This window comes from Bubalus bubalis, chromosome 2 (genome assembly GCF_019923935.1).
Source record: "Bubalus bubalis isolate 160015118507 breed Murrah chromosome 2, NDDB_SH_1, whole genome shotgun sequence".
Lineage (NCBI taxonomy): Eukaryota > Metazoa > Chordata > Mammalia > Artiodactyla > Bovidae > Bubalus > Bubalus bubalis.
Window position 1 is genome coordinate 80838907 of NC_059158.1, and position 21626 is coordinate 80860532.

General features: G+C 36.5%; 1 protein-coding gene across 8 annotated transcripts in view; it reads right to left on the reverse strand.

Annotated features, from left to right (window-relative positions):
* The window catches only part of B3GALT1 (beta-1,3-galactosyltransferase 1), a 570539-nt gene that overhangs the window by 341254 nt on the left and 207659 nt on the right, over window positions 1–21626 (reverse strand). Inside the window, exon 4 of one of the 8 annotated variants that reach the window (XR_006547560.2) lies at window positions 19175–21619. The exons of the other annotated variants lie outside the window; for them this stretch is intronic. The gene's annotated coding sequence lies outside the window, so the exon portion shown is untranslated. Of the gene's footprint in view, window positions 1–19174; window positions 21620–21626 lie in introns of those variants that run through there. 8 annotated transcript variants of the gene reach the window in all.

Consider the following 21626-nt stretch of genomic DNA (forward strand, 5'->3'; position numbering starts at 1 on the left):
GTTGATAATTTGAAAAACAGTGAAAACCATTTAAAATCTCATATCAATAACAACTGATAAATACATTTTATTTTGAACTCAGGGAGATCAAATGAGACTTAATCTGTTGTTTTCCATATGCACTGTTTTTCTACTTCAAATTCTAAAACAAACAAACTGCTTAGGTTTCATCAGAAAGAAAATTTTAAAAACTGCTAATTGGTAATGTACTTTAATTTGTTAATTTAGTACACAAAAAACAGTGGAAAACATATTACTAGGTAATCTTTCTCCCTTCTAATCAAATATGTCTCTGGATAACAACAAATTAGCTCAACATTGAAATTTGCATGAAAATCTTAGGGCCTGGCTACGGAAAATTCTAGAGAACAGAAAATTTGCCAACCTGCTAATTAAGCATTTTTAATTAATAATGCCTTTAATTGCAAGTGAACACATCTGGGAGACAAGGCAAACCAGAGGAACATATGATTGATCAAATCTGGAGAAGAATTTATATATTTAGCTTTCCCCCTCAGACCTGTCCTCCAAGAGGCTAGGTACTGAATTACTCTTTAGAAAAAAATGCCAAAACCTTATCTCATAAAAGTTAGATTGCCATTTCCTTTCTAGAATCTTATGGCAGAATTCAACTGTAATCTGTCATTATGGTGGTACAATGGTCATATTAATAATACTTATTTAATTTTGGCCAACATTTAAGTAACTTTACCATTCAAATCTCATGTATATGAGTTAGAAAACAAAACTACTGATGATTTGTTTGTATTCATCAATTTACAAGACCTAACATTGCTTTGTGGCTAGAATAGACCTAAATAACACATTTGATTTTGTTGTAATAAAATAAACATACATGAATTATATGTCTTTTAAGACATAAATTGGTCTAAAAATAAAGGGAGTTATGAAAAGCAAATTCTAGGAATTACATAAGATTGTAGCAATGAAGACTTCAATGTGATAACAGCAGATGTAGGGAAACTGAAGGATTGAGTGCCCTCGTAACCTGATGGTAGCAGCATAAATCGGGGTAATGTGTTAGGAGAAGAGAAGAAATTTGGATATTTGTGGTAGCTGACTTGAAAATATTCAAATCTTTTAACCCAATAACCTCAGTTCTAAGACTATTTAAAGAACCAAGACAGACTATCCTGTCTACAAACTGGCCAGAATCCAGACAAAGATGCTCACTGTAGCATTATTTCTAATAGTGAAAAAACAGAAATAACCATAAATTCTAAGATTTGGATAAGAGTTAAATTATAGCATATATCTAAGAGGAAATCTATACAGTCATAAGAGTACTGTTTCTGAAGCACAACTGATGGGAAAGTTGAAAAAAATAGGCTGCAATTTTGGATGTATTTGATTCCATTTTTCATATTAATTCTTTTTTTTAATAAAAGGAAAAGCATCATAAAAGGAAATATAATGACATGATTATGTTCATTGGCTGGAATTATGAATACTTCATGTGTTTATTTTACTTGAAATTTTATACATTTTCCAAATATTCTAAATGACCACATTTTCTATTAAAATAAAACTACTGAGTTTTCAAAGTAAAAAATTTCAATGACTAAAAAGTAACTTACTACATTCAACAAGCCTAAAATGAGGTTGGATTTTTCAATTTTACTTTTAATATACCAACATCTGGCTAATATGTGGAAAACATATGGTACATATAAAATACACTTACAGTATCTATGTTGATTAGCTAAGATTTTCCATATCAGAAACAAGAGTAAAATGACAGTTAATATAATTGCATATCTTAGTATATGTATCTAATGAAAATACAAATATTTTTCAGGTTGGTATTATTCAGCTTGATAGAACAGTTACAGCAATTATAGAATAATTTTTAATAACTTTTCTAGCAGGGGGCTATGTCTCAATTTTTCTATGCATTCTGCAACTCTGATCTATGCTCGGTCCCACTGTTTCTAAGTGATTTTCAATGGTGTGGAGCTAAAGGAGAAATGAGCTGAGTCCATACTCTGTTTAAGTGCCCATTTACATGATGATTTGTAGCCTCATATAAAATGATGATGCTCTTGGCCAGTTGACATGCTACATGCTCTAAATTATATTAAGTTTTTGTATCTGTCATTTTTCACCCAAGGAGGAAAGCCTGCTTTGCCACAAGTCCTTTACAACTCATTACGTGGTCTTCCTTTCATAAGAACTCCAATGGGGATCAAAATTATAGCCTTTGAATAGCTTTCTTCCACGTAAGACTAATTACCTTATACAGGACTCAAACCTGCAATTTTAATCTCATTAACACTATATTCTAGCCGATTTAGCTGACTCCTATTACTTATTAAAAAACCAGCAAATGGAAAATTATTTTCTTAAGCTAAATGTAAATTCACACCACTCATTTTATTATTTTCAGTAAAAGGTTTACAATAATGAAAGATATTGAAGTTATTAGACCCTCTCTCATGCAGTTTGGACTCTTACAAGGCATAAATGTAAAAATTGATTTTAGAAAACAACTGAATAAGAAAAAAAAAATCTTTAGGATGTTAGGGTAAAATGTGATAGAAGTAAAAAAAGTACTGAATACTGAATATTCATTCAACCTATATAGGTAATAGAGAGCAAATTATTGGTAAGAAATCAGCATTCTATAGCTGATATGAATGTATCAACTTGGGAACTAGTTTCATAGTATTTTATCTCTATCTGAATAATGGGTGTCTGTGTTACACTAAGTGAAAATATAGAACAAAATCTCATGATTGTAGTCAGTCAGCCAATTCCTCACTTTTCATTTGTTAAGGTTTCCTCGGTGTATGGAGAAGGCAATGGCACGCCAGTCCAGTACTCTTGCCTGGAAAATCCCATGGACGGAGGAGCCTTGGTAGGCTGCAGTCCACGGGGTCACTAAGAGTCGGGCACAACTGAGCGACTTCACTTTCACTTTTCACTTTCATGCACTGGAGAAGGAAATGGCAACCCACTCCGGTGTTCTTGCCTGGAGAATCCCAGGGATGGGGGAGCCTGGTGGGCTGCACCCAGTGGGCTGCTGGTGGGGTCGCACAGAGTCAGACACGACTGAAGCAACTTAGCAGCAGTAGCAGCAGGGTGTGCTAACTTGCTATAATGTACTTGAAGGAAAACAGTTAATGCCTGATCTCTTCTGTTCTTACAGCCTTAACCTTTCTCCTTGCCCCAGGAACGTATCTTTTCCCAGAAAGCCACATATGATCAAAGTCCTATTGATAGAGGCACACTGCATCCTCTGACCAGGAAACCGCATGGCAAGGAGAATTCACAGATACTTGGATCAAACGGGATTATATTGGTACAATAAAATAGCTTTTATAGACTTGAGCGCCACACAATCAGAGGTATGGTTCACAAAATTAGAGAAAATGATTTTCTTCTAGGACTGCTTGGGACTAAGCAGTAGGCTAACATCTGGAAACGCCTGCTTTGCTTATGTAAATCAAGTATTGGGGTATCTGTGCAATTATTCATAAACTGTCAAGGAACATAAGAGTGCATAATGATAGTAAATGACAGAAGCTTATGTCCACTACAAAGCAATTTTAAAGTTTCATTTTTAGTTGTCTGGTGACTGTTGAATCTTTCGAGAAATTGCCAGTTCACCTTAATTAAATTAGATAATGCAATTCATGGGTTGTTTCTAGACTACTGGTCTCCTCACTATAATGGGAATCAATGCAAAAACAAAAAGCTTACTTATAAAATAGGAAATAAACAGTGCATAAAAATTTCAGAAAAGCAGTTCTTGATTACATGGGCAGCACACTAGCTGGCTAGAATTGGTTAACAGTAAAATTTACTTAAATAACATTTGCAATATTTTAACTCTTTCCAGACTGAAAAACGCTTTGAGAATATTTTCTTATCACTCCTATAAATGAACAATGTCTCCATTAGAAAAGACAAAAGCTTGCTTTTTAGATGATCCAGCGTGGCTGCTATTGTTAACCCTGAAAGGATAAGGCAGCTTCTGCATATTGGGTTATTTCTTATAAAATGCACAGAATAAAGCCATCAATAATAACATCTTAATGTAGAAAATAATTTTCCTCATGTTTTAAAAAAGAGAAGAAAATTCAAGGAGAACTTTCCTCTTTGTCTCCATTTCACAAAAACAATTATTCAATTATTTATCACATAACTATTATATGCTGCTCTCTGTTCTGTCAGATACATAGATTTTTTAAAAAATATCAAAACAACTAATTCTTGCCTTTAGAGTGTTTACGGTCTTACAGTAAAGCTAGTCAAGAAAGCTAATGTGAAAAGGAATATTTGGATGACGTACAGGATGCGTGGGTAACCTATATAGAGTTGCCACAGTATTGAAAAAATGAAGTAGGTCACGAGAGCAAGTAGAAGCTAAGTTCTCAGTGTGTACTGTGGACAAAGAATGTTGACTTTCATATTAGTAAACAAAGGATACTGCAGTCATCAAGCTTTCGGCCTCTGTGTGTGTGTGTGTGTGTGTATGGAGGTGGGGGTGTCCCGACTGTGTACCTTGAAGGAATTCAGGATGGAGAAAAGCAGGATACTAACCTAGATGGTTAAGGTGCATATCAAAGGAATGATTTCTATGGCCAAGACCCTTGCATCTTTCCATACGTTGAAAATCTTACTAAATACATTAATTTGAGATGCCTTGTTTTCTTTAATTAATGTTAATCTTTTAATGCTCCAACAACGTGTTTTGTTTTTTTTTTCCCCCCAAAATTCCTATCTATCTTGGCTCATCCCTTATCTCTTGGCAACGGTCCCTCAGGGCTGAGAAGCTGTCTACCAGGCTTAAGTCCTCAGTGTAAGAAAGTGAAGTCGCTCAGTAGTGTTTGACTCTTTGTGACCCCATGGACGGTAGCCTACCAGGCTCCAAGATCCATGGGATTTTCCAGGCAAGAATACTGGAGAGGGCTGCCATTTCCTTCTCCAGGGGATCTTCCCAACCCAGGGATCGAACCCGGGTCTTCTGTATTGCAGACAGACGCTTTATCATCTGAGCCACTAAGTCCTCAGTAAGTTCCCCAAATAAAACATACTTTTCAACTTTAAGGCTGTGCATTTTTTTCAGTCCACAGAACAATTAGATCATTATGAGTACAGCATAAGAGGTGTTTGTACATGAGTTTGACAAGGCTGTGATAGGGGGAAAAAACACAAGCTACAATAGGTTAAAAGTAAGAGCTGAAGTGATATAATTATTACTTTGTGCTGTGAACATTCTTAACATTTCACATATATGCAGTCATTAAATCTTTTCAAAAATAATACCTTCTCAATAATAATATTATTTCAAACATTTTACAGTTGAGAAACTAAAGGCCCAGAGATGACATGATTTGCTAAAGGTGATGCAGCTAACCACTGAAACTGGAATTTAAGCTCCCTTTGACACTTTCTTCAGACTTCAAGGTTAGAGTGGCAAACATGGCCTTATCTATCACAATAAAGTTTGGAATTAATACTGAGACTGATATGCCAACACTGAAAATATTTAAGCCAAAAATAATTTCAAATCTGTATTTTAGAGAACTTTTGTAGGCAGAAATAGTAATGATGTTTGGAATGAGAGAAGACACTGGCAGGGCAATCATTAAAGAAGTTTTTGTATCAGTCCAAACAAGAAATAATAAGGGCCTGATAGAAGGGAGAAGGAAGCTGACAAATGTCGCTTGGCAGAAAAAAAATTCTCTTGAATTTTTCAGCATATTGAACAGAATCTTCTCATTATGTATAGTATTTCAAATATTTAAATGGGGGAGAATAGAAAGTATATAGAATAGAAAATATATAAACTTGGCAAAAGGGGAAAACCACAAATGGCAAATATTATTAAAATTAATCGTAAGTAGAAGGTAAAGGGCATTCAGCCACATCTTTGCTTCAGGATAGGTATTGCTAGAACATGTTGATGTGCCTATGTATCAACATGTTCTATGATGTACACATCTGGAAAATGTATGTAGTTTGTTTTGTGACTTTCAAAAGCTGGTTTTTAAAAGTCAGCTTTCTATTCGAATATCATTTAACCATATAATATAAAGGTCTACTGCTGCTGCTGCTGCTAAGTCGCTTCAGTCGTGTCTGACTCTGTGTGACCCCATAGATGGCAGCCCACCAGGTTCCCCCATCCATGGGATTCTCCAGGCAAGAACACTGGAGTGGGTTGCCATTTCCTTCTCCAATGCATGAAAGTGAAAAGTGAAAGGGAAGTCGCTCAGTCGTGTCCGACTCTTCGTGACCCCATGCACTGCAGCCCACCAGGCTCCTTTATCCATGGGATTTTCCAGGCAAGAGTACTGGAGTGGGGTGCCATTGCCTTCTCCGATATAGAGGTCATTTAATATTAAATATTATTTATTTTAATTATTATTTTCTAATTTTAAATGTACTACTCTTAAAAGTGATAACTTAAAAAAAAAAACTGCCTGTTCAGGAAGGTTCAAGAGATTCAGTAGATAAATATACCTTGAAGAAAGTACAAAATTTAAGTCATCATACATTTTATACTAAAATTTTTAGATGAACTTGCTTTGTGATAGATTTAATTTCTCTAGGGGAATAAAATCAGTGAAAGTAGTAAGACCAAAAACAAAACCAACATAAATATCCCATCCTAATAAAGAGTAATGGAGGTGGTCTTATATTCATTGTAATAAAAAACAGGGAGTACACATCATCCTTGAAACAATCATCTGTTCACAGAGGCACTCCACTCCTCAGCACTTTGACTTACGCTTCACTGTACCTGTATGGTGGCTCAGCGGATGCTTGATCTCTGTGACTACACAGACCATCACTAATCAGTGGCACATCGTAAGAACTGCTTTGTAAGCTCCAACCTAAATTTGAGGACAATTTGAAGTAAGCACTTCCAGCATTTCTTCAAGGATGCTTGATTAGCGTTAAACATACTGAATGAAATAACATTTGCAGTGGATGTGTACCTCAAACCTAGAGGCATCTAGCTGAATCAATGGATCTCCTTACCTCCAAAGGAAAATCACTCATGCATTTCTGGATTATTAGAGCTATAATAGGTTAGCTGAGGCTGAAGACATTAATCACTTTTGCTCCTAAGTATTATTTTGAATATTAAATATAATGTCCTTAAAGGTGGTAATGTGTAAAATGAATATATGAATGACAATATTAAAAATACTCTAATTGGCTGCTAAATTATCAAAATATTAATGTTCTTGTATTTTTCACTAAATTTTTTAATGCATTTTTAAGTTAAAAAACAGAAATCCCAATGATGATAATGATTGAAAGATGATAATTATAAAAGAAATATAGCAGTTTATACTTATTAACCAGGTACTATGTGCCCAGGCTACTCATTTTACATTTTATCTTTTCTTCACAACAACTTTACGAAGTAGATTTCATTATTAGCCCCATATTAACCTGAAACTCCAGTACTTTGGCCAACTCATGCGAAGAGTTGACTCATTGGAAAAGACTCTGACGCTGGGAGGGATTGGGGGCAGGAGGAGAATGCGACGACAGAGGATGAGATGGCTGGATGGCATCACTGACTCGATGGATGTGAGTCTGAGTGAACTCCGGGAGTTGGTGATGGACAGGGTGGCCTGGCGTGCTGTGATTCACGGTGTCGCAAAGAATTGGACATGACTGAGCAACTGAACTGAACTGAACTGAACTGATGGGTGAAAAGACTATGATGTGTAGAATTTCAGTACTTTATCCATATATCCACAAGTAGGAATCAGGATTTAACTACTTAAAAAAAAACAAAGTCTACCTTGATCAGTCATCATTCTATGCAATTTACATTATTTGACTATAAACAAACAAACAAAATACTAAACTTCAGTATTCAAAGCAACAGATATTCTGCTTGTCAGTTATTGTTGTTATGTCTTGGTCTCAAATGTACTCATTTATATTCAACTCTGTGACTAGGAACTTTATTTCTCCTTCCCACATGACTTCCAGTTATATTCTTTCAATAGGGGACATTAAAGAGATATTGAAAGGCATCATGAAGAGAGGAAATACAATCCTTGTCCTGTTTTCTGCAGCAAACTGTCGCTGGTTGACTACCATGTTCATAAAAAACATATGTTTAAAAACCGCTGTGATTCTTCTCATTAAATTCCAAACTTTTATAAAACTGGGATAACTGATATCCTCTTTTATATATGATTAAGATGTCTATAAAAGGTAGTCAGTAAAATACATATCAATATTGAAAACTTTCTCAAAGTTTAATAGAAACCATGTATGATAGGGAAGAACAAGGAGTATTAGTTTACAGCAACAGTAGAAATTAGACTGAAGCAGATGTGTACATTTATTAGCTAACAATATCTTTCTATTTTTCTTTTATAAACAATTAACTCTTTACTATAGACATTTTCAATATGCACAAAAAGAAAAAAAAAGAGTGGTATAATTACCCTACACATTACACATAACCTAGTTTCAACAATGCTAATTTTGACTCATCTCTTTCACTTTTACTTTTTATTTCACTTTATTTAATTTTTTCTGAAGTTTTCTTTATCCGAGAAATCATATAAGTTAACTTGAAATCCTTCAATATGTGTCTCTAAAAGATAATCATTTTTAAAAATGATGGTCCCTTTAAAATGGGGCTTCCTAAGTGACATAGTGGTACAGAGCCTGCCTGCCAATGCAGGAGATACAAGTTTGATCCCTGTGTTGGCAAGATATCTTGTAGTAGGAAATGGCAAACCACTCCAGTATTTTGCCTGGGATAGCCCATGGACCGAGGAGCCTGCTGGGTTACAATCATGGCATTGCAAAGAGTTGGACATGACCTTTAGAATACCTAATAATATTAAACATAATTTTTCATGTCTTCTAATACTCAGTTGATGTTCAAGTGTCTACTTTGCTTCAGAATGGTTTCTGCTGTTGATTTGTTCAAGTTAAAACCCACATACGGTCACACTTCCATTTGTGACTAACTATTGCTCCTTTCTTCTGCTTTATTGACTATGCCAAAGCCTTTGATTGTGTGGATCACAATAAACTGTGGAAAATTCTTCAAGAGATGGGAATACCAGACCACCTGACCTGCCTCTTGAGAAACCTGTACGCAGGTCAGGAAGCAACAGTTAGAACTGGACATGGAACAACAGACTGGTTCCAAATTGGAAAAGGAGTATGTCAAGGCTGTATATTGTCACCCTGCTTATTTAACTTCTATGCAGAGTAGATCATGAGAAACACTGAGCTGGAGGAAGCACAAGCTGGAATCAAGATTGCCAGGAGAAATCTCAATCACCTCCGATATGCAGATGACACCACCCTTACAGCAGAAAGTAAAGAAGAACTAAAGAGCCTCGTGATGAAAGTGAAAGAGGAGAGTGAAAGTGTTGGCTTAAAGCTCAACATTCAGAAAATGAAGATCATGGCATCCGGTCACATCACTTCATGGGAAATAGATGGGGAAACAGTGCAAACAATAGCTGACTTTATTTTTGGGGGGCTCCAAAATCACCGTGGATGGTGACTGCAGCCATGAAATTAAAAGACACTTATTCCTTGGAAGGAACGTTATGACCTATCCAGGCAGCATATTAAAAAGCAGAGACATTACTTTACCAACAAAAGTCCATCTAATCAAGGCTATGGTTTTTCCTGTGGTCATGTATGTATGTGAAAGTTGTACTGTAAAGAAAGCTGAGTGCCGAAGAATTGATGCTTTTGAACTGCAGTGTTGGAGAAGACTCTTGAGAATCCCTTGGACTGCAAGGAGATCCAACCAGTCCATCCTAAAGCAGATCAGTCCTGGGTGTTCACTGGAAGGACTGATATTGAAGCTGAAACTCCAATCCTTTGGCCACCTGATGCAAAGAGCTGACTCATTTGAAAAGACCCTGATGCTGGGAAAGATTGAGGGCAGGCGGAGAAGGAGACAACAGAGGATGAGATGGTTGGATGGCATCACTGACTCAATGGACATGAATTTGGGTAGACTCCCAAGAGTTGGTGATGGACAGGGAGGCCTGGCGTGCTTTAGTCCATGGGGTCGCAAAGAGTCGGACACACCTGAGCAACTAAACTGAAACCGATTCCTCCTTTCATGTTCCTTTTTGTACCAGGGGGCAGACATTACAATTTGAAAAAGAAGCTGTGATACCAATATTTCTAGTGCTGCGATTCATGGGGTCGCAAAGAGTCGGACACGACTGAGCGACTGATCTGATCTGATCATTAAATATGATGAAGAAATCAGGTCATTTATCCTGTAAAATTGCTTTATTTTATACATGGTTAATTGCTTCTTCATGTGTCATTTAACTTGTCCTGCTGCCCTACTGCTGCTGCTAAGTCTCGTCAGTCGTGTCCAACTCTGTGCAACCCCATAGACAGCAGCCTACAAGGCTCTGCCGTCCATGGGATTCTTCAGGCAAGAACACTTGAGTGGGTTGCCATTTCCTTCTCCAATGCATGAAAGTGAAAAGTGAAAGTGAAGTCGCTCAGTCATGTCTAACTCAGCGACCCCATGGATTGCAGCCCACCAGGCTCCTCTGTCCATGGGATTTTCCAGGCAAGGGTACTGGAGTGGGTTGCCATTGCCTTCAGATTTTTTTTGAACTGGTCATTAGGTTTAGAGATTTGAATAGATTCCTTTTTAATTTTTTTTTATTTTGCTTTTTGTAAGAGAGTCAGACATGACTGAGCGACTTCACTTTCACACATTGGAGAAGGGAATGGCACCCCACTCCAGTGTTCTTGCCTGGAGAGTCCTAGGGAAGGGGGAGCCTGGTGGGCTGCAGTCCATGGGGTCTGGAAGAGTCAGACACGACTGAGCGACTTCACTTTCACTTTTCACTTTCATGCATCGGGGAAGGAAATGGCAACCCACTCCAGTGTTCTTGCCTGGAGAATCCCAGGGACAGGGGAGCCTGGTGGGCTGCCGTCTCTGGGGTCACACAGAGTCGGACATGACTGATGCGACTTAGCAGCAGTAGCAGCAGCCATACATAGTACTGTGAAATCTTCCAAACAGTTAAGAAAGAACAATAGCAGTTGTGCTCAATTTTTTGCACCGAATATAAATACATTAATTAAAATATGAATATGTGTATTTGTATAATTATTTATTTACAATATAAACATACACAAAACATTATATAAATTTATAAATAGAAACAAAGGCAAGTTTTTTCACAAATGTATTGTTGCTTTAATATTTATTAATTAATTTATTTATTTTTCCTTGTGAACAACAGAAATTTATTTCTCACAGTTTTGGAGGTTAGAGGTACAAAATCAGGGTAGCAGCATGGCCAGATGAGGGCCCTTTTCTGAGTTGCAGACTTCTCTCCTCTAGGAAGTCTCCTTAATATATATTAAGGCCCTTAACTAACATTTTGTCCCTCTCTTTTTTGTTGATTCTAATATTGCTATTTTAAGTTATAGTTTTTCATCCACTCTCATTCTTCAGAGGATCACATGTTATTTCAGGGCTTTAAATATTGTCAACATACTAATGATTCCAAAATTTGTATCTATATTCCTGATTTCTCCCTGATTGCCAGATTCATATAGCTAATTAACATTTCTACCTAAAATGCCAAATTCATACCTTAACCTTAGAAGGTGCAAAACTGAGCTATCACAGTTTTACTCCATAGGACTTCTCTTCTCACTGTCTTCCCAATCACACTTAACAACTCAGTCCTTGGTGTTCAGGACAAATTCCTGTACACCATATTTGACTCTCCTTGCTCTCTAGAAAGCAAAAGTTAGTAACAGACTTGCAATCTGTTTGTTACCTTAATCCATCTGAGAAAGAAACGGATGACCTGGTTGACCTTTCATATTATGTAATTAACAAGACCTAATAAGAAGTTGCTTCACAAATGAAATGACTCCTGTGCAAGCACTGTATCACCTACAGTATTTAAACTTCTCCTGTTAAATCTGAACCAGAGTATTATGTCCTCAGGCATGAAAAGATCCTTTTATGGAGAGCTGTACGCACGGCTTCATACCTTTCCAATGGAAAAATGCTTGGCTTATGTTTAGCTATGACCTGTAACCAAGAATTACTAGTAAACTTGATAGTAGGTAAGATCTGTAATTCGTCTTGAGTCTGCTTTGACAATCTGACCCTTAATTTTATCACACTGTCCACAACTGGCAGTCAACACCTTCTACTGAATCTACTATCAAAATTTACCTTCTATTTTCCTACTTCTATTTCCCAGTGTATCTACATCTTCTGTCTCCTGGACTATTTCATTCATTTTCCCAGTAGCATCCTTACCTCTGCTCTTGAGTTCTTTCATGTAGTTTTATACATAACAGTCAGAGTCATAATTCTTAAAAAATGCAAATGGATCATGTCAATCCTTTGTTCTAAACCTTCCAAGCCTTCAGTATTGGAACTAAGTTCCTTTCAAAGAACAAAGCCCTATGTGATTTACTTATTTCCTCCCCCTTTTCTGACCTCATTTTCTGTTGCTCTTCCCCAGACTCACTCTGCTCCAGCCATACTGGTTCATTGACCAAACCAGGTACTGTCTCATATCAAGGTCTATGCAAATGCTAATGCTTTCTGCATGAATTGCTAACTGTCTCATTTCCTTAAGGACTTAAAAGAAACGTCTCCTACTCTAAAAGGCCTTCTCTGGTCATCTTAGTAAAACTGTAACTTCACCTTCAATATTTCCTATCCAATCTCCCTTTTGTTTTTTTAATCCTTAACAATCAGCATTGCATTATATATAAATGTATATATACACACACACACACATATGTACAGTATATATATATATGTATATATAAAGTATATCAGCATACTTTAATATAACATATATTCTCCTTAAATATTAATTATCTCTTTCCTATAACACTGTAAGCTTCTTTTTTTTTTTTTTTTTGTAAGCTTCTTGAAAGAAGGGATTTTTGTTATCTGTTGTATGCCATATTATTTGTTATTTTCAGATTCCTCTTGACTCTAAAGTGCATTCTTGGGAGGGCGGAGTGGATGAGTTCTGGGTAGCTGTGGATCAAGCCTCGATTGTGTGCTCAAAGTCCAAGCTGACTGAACACCTCATGACCAAATACACTGGCTCTGTAACTGGTCCTTTCCATCGTAGGGAGTCCTACAATTTTACTCTATTTCCCTCTTGAAATTCCTAATCCTATTTCTTGAGTTTGACACTGGAGCATCTGTGAGCGTTAACAAAATCAAAAAGAGGAGTTTGGAAGGCATTTTTCAGATGCTTACAGGCTTAATATAAGTCTATTGTTTTCAGATAACTTTCATTAGCTCTATCACGCTTAAGGAAATTACTTTTCCTCTTGTGTTTCCATTCTAAAATTTAAAATATTTACTTTTAACAGTTAATACAGTCACATGGCTCCACATTTAAAAAATACAAAATGCACTCAGTGAAATGTTTCCCTCTCATTTCTTCATTTTAATCATCTCCTTTCTCTTCCAAAGTCACTGGCATAATCAGCACACTGTATAATCTTCTTGATATATCTTCTACACACACACATAGATCCACCATATTCTTTTTAATTTATATTTATACAAATGATAGCATATCACACACACTGATCTGCACCTTGCTTTGTTCACTTCATATATTTCAGAGATCTCTTTGTATTAGTGCATAGAGAAACATACATTCTTTTTTTATGGCTGTATGTATTACATTGCATAGATGCACCTTCATTTAATTAGCCAGCTATCAATGAAAACTGAAGGAAACTACTCCTTTCTGATAGGGCATCTTCTGTTTTTTTTCTTTACAACTAGTTTAAAAGAAAAAAATGCATCTGCCCATGGCAAATGGTCCTAAAAATCTGTCTTCCCATGAAAAAAACAATCACAATGAAAACAGAAGAAAGCTGTACCTTAAATCTGAGATAATTTATTTTGAGATCCTAAAGACTGGCTAGTGCTTATTTCCATGGTTAATGTATAATAGGATATAATATCTAGTTCTAAGCAACTTATAACATAGTAGGATATGGACTATAGGCTAGAATTGTATCCATTCCAATTCAATGATCTGAACAGTCTCCAGGAAACAAGTATCACCAAATAAATAAAGCCAGCTAAATAACTGTAGATACTCAATCTAGAGGCTTGGCACAAAATTAAGAAACTTCATTATGATTCTAGTACAGCTTCTAAATTCAGAGAGTATTTTAACTTCTTCATGATGGGTAGCAATTAATCTGTTATGGAATTGTACCCACAGCATATTAATCCACGGAGCCAGAAAGTTCCTGGTGAGGACAGAGCAGTTCTTGTGCTTGGTGGTATTGCTAAATCTGTTCTTTTTCATCAACCCACCAATGTGCATTTATTGAACATTGAATATAGGCAGAGTACCCTGACTTCAAGGCTTTAAAGATAAGCTAGAACGATGAATTTAAACTAAGAAAAGGATCCCTGGAATTTAGGACAATACATAGATCTGCTTCGTAAACAGAAGCTATGAACAAAATAAACAAAGTGCACTTGACAATTTAACACAATTTTATAAGTGTTACCAAGCAAACAGGCACTCAGGAATATGGCAAGAGAGAGATTATATGATTTTTAAAATTGGAATTCACATTTAAAAAAGTACTCTGGAGCAATGACGACATTGATGAGTGATGATATTATGAAGACTGAATGGGCGTTTGAAGAAAATAAATGGTGGGGGGGAGGTGTTTTGGTTGTCATGAATTTCTTGGAAGTGAAATAAGTTACATTAGGAGAAAAGTAAATGAACTGCTTTGGCCAAATCATACAATCTGTGTCGGGAAGCAGTAGGTGACAATGCTGGAAATGTAGGCTGGAGATCACATTGACTTGAAAGAGTTTTTAGTGCCAAGGTACTATTTTTGACATTATCACATAAAATGCATCAGCTATTGGAAGTTTTAAGAGTCTAATGCAGTAAAGACTCAATACTAACCTTTTTCATTTTTTGCAAGTGTTCAGGAACCAATAGTAGCCTGAGTGATAGTCAAGTGAAGAGAAACCTCAAGGCAACCAGAAACTCTACAGACCCTGACTTGAAGAACATATGCCCTTGAATTTTCTACAAATAATCACTTATGAATACCCATCAAATCTATTCACTATTTGCAAACACTTTTAATAGTGGAATCAAGCCATAAGACTGGAAAAAATGAAAGATGATGCAGAGAATTTTTAATAAGTTTAGTGGGCAGTGTGGCTTCCTAGGTGGCTCATTGGTAAAGAATACCCCTGTCAATGCAGGAGATGCTGGAGATGTGGGGCCAATCTCTGGGTTGGGAAGACCCCCCAAGAGTAGGGAATGGCAAACTACTCCAGTATTTTTGACTGGAAAATGCCATGAACAGAGGACCCCGGTGGGATAAGACTGAGCTAGTGACTGAGCATGGATGTCAACAGCAACTTTCAAAGTATCCTGAGATAAACTACATGTTGTTGTTTATTCAGTCATGTCTGACTCTTTGCAACCCCATGAACCATAGCACACCAGCCTTCCCTGTCTTCACCATCTCCTGGAGCTTGCTCAAACTCATGTCTATTGAGTAGGTGATGCCATTCTACCATCTCATTCTCTGTCGTCCCCTTCTCCTCCTGCCTTCAATCTTTCCCAGGATCAGGGTCTTTTCTAATGAGTTAGTTCCTCGAATCAGGTGGCCAAAGTATTCACTTCAGCATCAGTCCTTCCAATAATTATTCAGGATTGATTTCTTTTACGATTGCCTGGCTTGATCTCCTTGTGTTCACTTAGCCTTCCTAAGTGAACAATGCAAAGAAATAGAGGAAACAATACAATGGGAAACACTAGAAATCTCTTCAAGAAATCTAGAGATACTGAGGGAACATTTCATGCAAAGATGGGCACAATAAAGGACAGAAATAGTATGGACCTAACAGAAGCAGAAGATCTTAAGAAGAGGTGGCAAGAATACACAGAACTATATAAAAAAGATCTTCATGACCTAGATAATCACGATGGTGTGATCACTCACCTAGAGCCAGACATCCTGGAATGTGAAGTCAAGTGGGCCTTATGAAGCATCACTACAAACAACTAGTGGAGGTGATGGAATTCCAGCCGAGCTATTTCAAATCCTAAAAGATGATGCTGTGAAAGTGCTGCACTCAATACGCCAGCAAAGTTGGAAAATGCAGCAGTGGCCACAGAACTGGAAAAGGTCAGTTTTCATCCCAATCCCAAAGAAAGGCAATGCCAAAGAATGCTCAAACTACCACACAATTGCACTCATCTCACATGCTAGCAAAGTAATGCTCAAAATTCTCCAAGCCAGGTTTTAAGTGAACCGTGAACTTCCAGATTCAATCCAGTTCAAGCTGGATTTAGAAAAGGCAGAGAAACCAGAGATCAAATTGCCAACATCTGTTGGATCATAGAAAAAGCAAGAGAATTCCAAAAAAAACAACTACTTCTGCTTCATTGACTATGCCAAAACATTTGACTGTGTGGATCACAACAAACTGGAAAATTCTTAAAGTAGATAGGGATACCAGAACACCTTACTTGCCTCCTGAGAAACCTGTACGCAAGTCAAGAAGCAACAGTTAGAACCAGACATGAACACCACACTGGCTCCAAATTGGGAAAGGAGAATGTCAAGGCTGTATATTGTCACCCTGAATATTTAACTTTTGTGCAGAGTACATCATGCAAAATGTCAGGCTGGATGAAACACAAGCTGAAATAAAGATTGCCTGGAGAAATATCAATAAGCTCAGATGTGCAGATGACACCACCCTTACAGCAGAAGGTGAAGAGGAACTAAAGAGCCTCTTGATTAAAGTGAAAGAGAAGAGTGAAAAAGCTGGTGTAAAACTCAACATTCAAAAGACTAAGATCATGTCATCCGGCCCCATCACTTCATGGCAAACAGATGGAGAAACAATGGAAACAGTGAAAGACTTTATTTTCTTGGGCTTCAAAATCACTGCAGACGGTGACTGCAGCCATGAAATTAAAAGATGCTTGCTCCTTGGAAGAAAAGTTATGACAAACCTCGATAGCATATCAAAAACCAGAGACATTGCTTTGCCAACAAAGGTCCATGTAGTCAAAGCTATGGTTTTTCCAGTAGTCATGTATGGATATGAGAATCTATATGTTATAAAGTATTAATTAAAATTCTAAGTCATTACATTTTTGTTGTTGTAGTTTTATCCAGGAAATATCCTGATCATTACAATATATCCCTAGAATACTCTGGTTCCTTTTCCTGAGATGTTCCCCTTCTCTTCACTTGTTTTTTCCCTGGAGATTCGTGATCCCTCTGACTACAATAAGGCATTGTAGTCATCCAGTTTTCTTTATGGCATTTCTCATAATTGTACCTATGGATATACTTGGCTTTTCAGGTGGTGCTAGTGGTAAAGAACTCTCCTGCCAATGAAGGAGATGCTGGAGATACAGGTTCAATCCATGTGTCAGGAAGATCCCCTGTGGAAGGGAATGGCTACCCATTCCAGTATTCTTGCCTGGCGAATTCCATGGACAGAGTAGCCTACTAGGCTACAGTCCACGGGGTCACCAACAGTTGGACACAACTGATTGACTAACAGATAAACATACTCAGAAATAGTTGTCAAATATTTTGTTTAGTGTATATCTCCCTCCAGACATGAAATTCAAAGATGGTTGCTCCTTGGATGAAAAGCTATGGCAAACCTAGTTGGCATATTAAAAAGCTGAGACATCACTTTGCCAACAAAGGTCTGTATAGTCAAAACTATGGTTTTTCTAGTAGTCATATACAGATATGAGAGTTGGAACAAAAAGAAGGCTGAGCACCAAAAGAATTGATGCTTTTGAATTGTGGTGCTGGAGAAGATTCTTGAGATCCCTTGGACAGCAAGAAGATCAAACCAATCAATCTTAAAGGAAATTAACCCTGAATAATCATTGGAAGGACTGATATTAAAGCTAAAGTTCTAATACAAAGGCATCTAATGTGAAAAGTCAACTCATTGGAAAGGCCATGATGCTAGGAAAGATTGAGGGCAAAAGGAGAAGGGGGTGAGAGAGGATGAGATGGTTGGATAGCATAACTGACTCAATGGACATGAGCTTGGGCAAACTCTGGGAGAGAGTGAAGGATAGGGAAGCCTGGTGTACTGCAGTCCATGGGGTTGCAAAGAGTTGGACATGACTTAGCGACTGAAAACATCTCCACTACTAGAATGTAAGCCTTCACCACCTTATTCACTACATAACACAAAAGAGACTTTTAGTAAATGCTCCTAAAATAAATGAATGAATGAATGAGTGAACCATCCAGAATCCTTTGTCTGTTCGTTTTATTGTAAGAAAAATGAAATACAGAAGTGATATTAGACAAGTTTATTTCACTAGGATGCTTACAACTTCAAAGGGATCAACACTATAAGAGTTCAGAGTGGAAATGAGCCTCTAGAGTCTTGCTATAAATGTCACGTGTAATTCATTCATGTACTCATCTCAAACATAACACTACTTTGAAGGCTAAATGCCAAGAAATAAGCAGTCACTGCAAGGTAAAGTCCAAGGTATTTAATTACTCCAAAAGCAGTCCAGTGGTGGCCCAAACTCATTGACATTCTTTTGCTGTTGCGGATGAGTGAATTAACATTTCTGAGAGCTGCCTTTAGGGGCAAAACGGTTTCCAAATATTGAAAAGTTCTAATTGATTTTATATTTAAGAGGCAACTACAAACTATAATGTTTGAAACACTGGTTTGATCTTGAATATAAAATGTATTGCTATTTCTTATTTTGGTTCATTGTTGTCTTTAAGTTTTAACTTCAAGCTAAAATCAAGGAAAAAATTTTTAATAAACTCAAATGCTTAAGTAGAAAAAACTGAAAATTTCAGATTTGAAAACTAGAAATACTTATATTAGTTACCTAATGTATTCAGTTCAGTTCAGTCACTCAGTCATGGACGACTCTTTGCGACCCCATGAATCACAGCACGCCAGGCCTCCCTGTCCGTTACCAACTCCCAGGGTTCACCAAAACTCATGTCCATTGAATCGGTGATGCCATCCAGCCATCTCATTCTCTGTCATCCCCTTCTCCTCCTGCCCCCAATCCCTCCCAGCATCAGAGTCTTTTCAGTTTTACTAAAATATTACAATATAATTATAATGCTATATTAATATAAATGTTTTTATATTTAGTTAACATACATTTTTCTATTTGATTTCTTTTATTATTTAATAGATATGTTATCAGAAAGAAAAAACAAATTAGCTCAAAATATCCACTTTAAAAAGGTCTTTTCTAGTTTTGTAAATTCAAAGTCCTTTTCCATTTGCTATCACCATATAATATCTCATGAAGTTAGTTAAAAGGACAATAATTTTATAATTACTGTACTTTATTAAAATATATCATGTAATTAACATCACTGACTCCTTACATGTCAATCTTTAAAGGATATCCTATTATTCTATGCTAGGAATTCATCAGCAAACCAATGAAACGATCTTACTCAATGTAGAGTTGAAAGTTTCACTATCCCAGACAGCATGATAGACCAACCATCAATTAAGGGTTGCAGTTCAAACAATTATCAAAGAGGCTATAATCACCTTTTTGGGAAAATCTATTCCTACAAATCATTCTTCAAAAGATTCTTCTATTGCCGCCCCAGGAATAAGTTACAATCAACAAGTCAGTTGAAAGCTCCAAAAACATTAGCCAAGATGATGAGCCATATTCTTCTTTTAGATCTATGTATTAGCAATGTATTCAAGAATTACTATGCTCACACATAACAAAATGTAGCCATGGGCAAGCACTCTTGCCTTTACAGGAAGCACAATATGGGCATTGTCTGTCTGGGGTCCAAGTGTGGCATAGAATCTCTAGATGTTTGTAGCTACTCTAGAGATGTATATAGCCAGATAATCCAGTTATGGTCAAATCAAGAGAAGATCCCAAAAAACAAAAACAGAAAAAGATAATTTTCTCCAAAGATCATATCAATGGCATTCCAAAGGAATTTTTCCTGATTCCTTATCACTTAAAGTGATGGAATAAAACTAGGCATATTAAAGCCATGTTTTGGAAGTGCCACTGAAGAAGGTTAACTTGTCATTTTCTGGTCATTATTTAACTAGCATATTAACAAGTCCTAAAATAAAAGTATTCTTGCTTTTTATTCTCTACAACTGATAGTTCGGTAAATAAACCCATCAAGTTCTCAATTTGTTAAGACTGACAGAGGCTGAGAACACCTTTGTAAAACGGCATCTTCTATGCCAAGAGTTCTTAAAGGCTTTTAGCAGAAATTATTAAATTGTTCCTGTGAGGCTATTGTGACATTAAGTGGATGTTTTTCTTCAAAAAATTCAGATGCAAGAAGGTGAAATGATGTTTCCAAAGCAACAAAAAGCCATTTTTCGAGTGTCAAATCAAAAACTTGAAAGATAGTCGAATATTTCCTTCAGGTGGGAGTTTAAACTCTTCCTTCTGAGCTTCTGCTCTATGTCTATCTTGTGCTGACTCTCTTTCACACACACACACACACACACACACACACTCTTGACTTCTCCTCACCATCTCGAAGCCAGCCATGTATTCTCATTTGCTTCACTCATCTCCTCCACCCAACTTGCTGCTTTTTCTTGGGGAAAAGTAAACATAATTTCTTTCATCCTTTAAGAGCTTTGAGATGTTTTGACAAAGGGTTATTTTCTCTCTATCTCTGTTTCTATAAAGTTTATGTCTTGTGCATTTTTGAATTTTGAAGGATTAAAAAATGATGCATACTTCTGTGTTTATAACAATTAAGAATGGTTTTTGATGCAATTATAATGACTAATTCAAATAAAAAGCTTCAGAAAAGCTTTTATTTCTAAGCAATCACTTCCAGTGTTGTCAGATTCACAGTCAAATATAACAACTCAACTCTCTTCCTCTTAGCAAAATGTGCCAATTTTTTCTTCTGAAAAGATTTCCTTCTACTGCTAAATCCTTTAGTCTCATAATACTAAATATACCAAGATTACTATCTAATTATTCTGACTGACATATTTCTCCCTTCTGAGAAATGAGACCAATAGCGCTACCTTTTAAAAACTCATTTCTGACACAATGCCTTCAAGGAACATGTGGTGATGTTTATCACAGAATATAAGATCTAGACTTCATTTAAGATTGTTCCCATTTGAAACATAATGATGGGAGTATCAAGAATAAACGGTAAAAGCAACAGGCAGCTACAAATTTTTGTTTGCTAACAAATTTATCCAAATTGTGGAGTTGACAAAGAAAAAGGCAGGTAAATAAAGAGCCATGAGGATCTCATCATGTTGCAATTATGAGAGCTACATAGTTCCTTTAATATAAAATGGAAGCAAAAATAAATATAAAAGTGCAATCACCAAGTCAAAATTCCCTTAAAATTCCCCACATCTTATATGCAGACTGAGTAGACTGATTTGTAATTTTTTTTAATGGAGACACAACCTTCCTTTCCTTTTTAAAATGTACACACACTTGGGAGAAGTAATACATTGATTTAAATTCACATGAAGTTATAGAAGACTGACAGTGGATCCCTTCCTGAGACCAGGTTTTAAAAGAGGCAAGATGATGGAAATCTGAAAA